Source organism: Rattus norvegicus, chromosome 20 (genome assembly GCF_021556685.1).
Source record: "Rattus norvegicus strain SHRSP/BbbUtx chromosome 20, alternate assembly SHRSP_T2T, whole genome shotgun sequence".
Taxonomy (NCBI): Eukaryota; Metazoa; Chordata; class Mammalia; order Rodentia; family Muridae; genus Rattus; species Rattus norvegicus.
This window is the reverse complement of record NC_141553.1, coordinates 22,862,216-22,866,851: the sequence shown is the minus strand read 5'-3', so window position 1 is coordinate 22,866,851 and position 4,636 is coordinate 22,862,216.

Genomic DNA, 4,636 nt, shown 5'->3' with positions numbered 1-4,636 from the left:
AGAGGGTCCTCCACCCAGACCACTCTCAATGGGGAACTCTAGCAATCGTTGGCTTGTAGATCTGCCAGTCCAGTCTCTACCTTTGTCTTCACCTTGCACTCTTCCTGTGAGTCTCTTCACTCTGTCTTCTTTCTGTGTGCATCTGTCCCTCTGCCTAGGTTCCATTTTTAGAAATAACCTGGTTATATTGGACCAGCACCCATCCTAATGACCAAATATTACTCAATTAGGTCAAAAAGTGACTCTATTTTCAAATGAGCTCATATTCTGTGGTACCAAGGATTAGGAAGGACTTTGTTATCTTTTTCAGAGATACAATTCAACTCATAATGGGTTTTCATGAGAAGCTAATTAATAAGTGTAACCATGTGCTTGGCATAAAGAGTAGTTGCAGGGTCTATTCCCAGAGTTGAACAATGTATATCTAGCACATAGCATTCTGAGGTCACCACCTCAGTGGACAGGCTGAAGGGGCAATTAGTAGGGGACAACAGTGTTCTAGGCTTTGAGCTCCAACGCTCTACACTGTGTGAGGAGTAAATTCCTGCCAAGACAAACAAATGAGGGAGACTACAAGACCAAGTGAATAAGCCTCTCATCTCAGACAATAGATAGTTCTGAAAGTGGGAAAGAAAGAAGCCAAAGTATTAATCCATGAGATATTAGATGTTAGGCTGTCCTCAAATAAATAGGACCCAGACTATATTCCCAGGGGAAGAAAAGGGGATAAGAAGCTCAACCGATAGAAATTAAATCTCTACCATTTGGGTGAATAGCAACTCAAAAGCCAGAAAGCAAGTAGATTTATAGAAAAACTGTGTCTTGCTTAGTTGTGAGCATGAGTTTATAAATAGGTTTTCACTCTAAATTAATCCTGCTAATCAAATAGTAATTTAGTATTCCTATGGCCAAAAGTCATTGCACCTCCGTCGGGGAATCGCAGCTCTCTGACACATTAGATTTGCAGTTACAACTGGAAGTTAGGGGGGTAAATTATTCTTCCTTGGTTCTATCTTCATTTTCCCCATAACTTTCAATCAACAATACAGACTCCCTATGTCATCATCTAATAAATAGTACTTTACCTACTGGGACAGCTAAATAAAATAGTTGAAACTCGAACAACATCAAAGAATACATAACATCCGATTTATATATTGAAGATAGCATAATCCAAAGCTTACTACAGCCTATTGCCTGAATGTATGCATGTTTAAGTTCAGGAACTCATTCATATTTCACCTATAATTTTACATACATACATTTGTACAAAATATATGACATGTTAGTTTGTAATTGTAAGTTTACAACCAAAATATTGAATTCCCAGAAGTTTTTCCTTTCGATATCTCAAATTTGACTTCGCTTGGGCATTTTATTCTAGAAAAAAAATTGAAAATAAAATAAAACGGACTCCTGGGCAATGAATTAGTCTGGCAAAAGGCTCCAAGAATGTAGGAAAGATATTAAAGACTGATACTCCTCAGCAAGCAACTTTAAAATTTTAATCCTGTGGTTTAAGCACAAGGTCACTATTTTTAATGGGTTTCTCCTCTTGAAATTTTTTAAATGGTTCCCTCAGTCAACTTTAATAGCCTGAAAATAATTGAGAGAAAAAGCATCTATCTTTCTTTCCAGCTGCCCCCAACCTCAACCCCACACACAAATACATAAGCCCAACCCAATTAAGTATGCGCAATGCAGGAAAAAGTCAAGACTGAAAGGTTAAGAAATGCGCTATTGATCAAAAGTCAGAAGTTTTTAGCTGAGAGGAGATTTTCTCCGAATGTGACAGAAGATTCTAAAAATAGGAAATTTATTTCACAAGCTAAATGGTAGCGAGCAGCCAGCGCTGCACCAAGTTCTTAGAGTGCACGCACCACTTTTGAATCGCTACCCCAGAGGTGAGACCAGTAGGTTTCCACGCTGAGCAGCGGGATCCAAGGATTTGAAATCACAGAGATGATATCCCCGGTATGCACACTTCGTTTACCTTGAAGGGTTTTGGTAAAGATCACAAGATTGGTTCTACTAATATCTTTAAACGTGAAATACTTTTCTCTAGGCATGGAAGTTGGAGGGTAGCTTTATGATACAGGAGAGTGGTGCTTAAGGAAAAGGCCTTGTTGACTTCAAAGAGAAGCTGAAACAAGGAGTAAAAAGGAGAGGCTCGGAAAAGAAGGGAGGAAATATCATCATCCTACTTTTTTCCTAATGCAATTTTCTCCCTCCAGAGAGGTAGGCATAGATACATTTCTTCTGACACACACACACACACACACACACACACACACACACACACACACACACACAATTTTTTTTTCTTCACTCTGGCAGGAGAGAAAATTGGTTCATGAACACTTTGTGCTGTAAAACTTTGCCTGGAGCTACAGTTCTGTAGCACTGAAGGGTCAACAAGTCTAGGTTCAAAGGGAAGAAAGAAGCCACATGTCTGATACTGGTGATACAACAAAATCATGTCCCCATTTCAAAGAAGTCTCGGTTAAATGGTTGGCATCTGAAACTGGTAGGTTCCTTCCAAATTTGAGGTCTCAGTGGATTTTGATAAAGACACTGACACCTCCTATCTCAACAACACATTGACCTCTACAGAACAGCTCTTCCTTAAGCTCTTCTGACAGGATTCCCTCTGAAAACGTTTTCAATATCAGTTGTTTTCTTATGTTGGCTATTTTCTTGTTTTTCTCCCTTTAGGAGAGCAAAAGTGGTTCCCAAATCAAAAGAAGAAAGTGACAGCATGTGACTGAGATATTTTCAAAGGAAAGGAAAGACTTAGCTCTCGTCTTAGTATGGTTACAGTCACAACACCCGTGGCTGCCAGGAGTTCATTTGCTCCTCTCAAGGAGCTGTGATCCTTGAGGAGAAGTTGAACTGTGAGAAAATTCTGAGCTCCTAACTGAGACCAGAGGAGCTCCCTGAAACTCCCCTTTGCCAAAACTTTTCATGGCACTAGACTTTTCCTTTGCATCAAATAAAAGAAAAAGTTTAAGTTTCCTGATGGGCATAATTTTTTGATTTACAAAAAGTTGAGCTATTCAGTAGCCAAAGTAACCAACAAACAAAATTTGTTACAAAGAACTTAAGGTCCATGCCTGGCAACTCTGTTCCACACCTCATACAGCAACAACACTGTTTTCCAGGCCAGCCTCATAAAATACACAAGGAGAAGTTTTCTCAAAAATTGTTTTTGAAAAAATGAAAAAAGGATGGGAGGGGGAGCAAGATGACAGCCAAATTAAACACTGGGGAAGATGTGAAAGGAATAAGTATAAAAATTCTGGTAGTTTGTTAACAAAATTTAACCATTGCCTCAAAATCCTCTTTCTAGGAATTTCTCCACCAACATGAGAACAAATGTTTGTAAGAAATTAAATAAATAAAAATAAAAAAGTCCTGTGCCAGAATGTCCGTGTCAACTTTCTTCATAATAACTAACCCTAACAAGCAGTCTAGGTACCAACCAAGGAGAAAATGGATCAATAAAATCATAATGTTCATAAAATAAACCACCATCATCACAGTGACCACCATCATCACCACCAAAAGGAATAAATCATTGACTTATATAATAAAATGAACAAGCTTAAAAAATATTGTTCTGAAAGAGAGAAGTTTTACAGGAATAACATACACACCACAATTCAATTGACATGAAGTTACAAACAGGAAAATTGGCATTGGTTACAATGGTGATGATGATGGTCACTGTGATGATGATGATGATGATGGTTACTGTGATGATGATGATGATGATAATTACTGTGATGATGATGATGATGATAATTACTGTGATGATGATGGATACTGTGATGATGATGATGATGATAATTACTGTGATGATGATGGATACTGTGATGGTGGTGGTGATGATGATGATGATGATGATGATAATTACTGTGATGATGATGATGATGATAATTACTGTGATGATGATGGATACTGTGATGGTGATGGTCACTGTGATGATGATGGATACTGTGATGATGATGGTTACTGTGATGATGATGATGATGATGGTTACTGTGATGATGATGGATACTGTGATGGTGATGGTCACTGTGATGATGATGGATACTGTGATGATGATGGTTACTGTGATGATGATGATGGTTACTGTGATGATGATGGATACTGTGATGGTGATGGTCACTGTGATGATGATAATTACTGTGATGATGATGGATACTGTGATGGTGATGATGATGATGATAATTACTGTGATGATGATGGTTACAATGGTAATGATGATGGTCACTGTGATGATGATGATGATGATGATGATGATGATGATGATGATTACTGTGATGGTGATGGATACTGTGATGGTGATGGTCACTGTGATGATGATGATGATGATGATGATGATGATGATGATGATGATTACTGTGATGGTGATGGATACTGTGATGGTGATGGTCACTGTGATGATGATGATAATTACTGTGATGGTGATGGATACTGTGATGGTCACTGAGAGGATGATGGATACTGTGATGGTGATGGTCACTGTGATGATGATGGTCACTGAGAGGATGATGGTCACTGTGATGATGATGGTCACTGAGAGGATGATGGTCACTGTGATGATGATGGTCACTGAGAGGATGATGGTCAC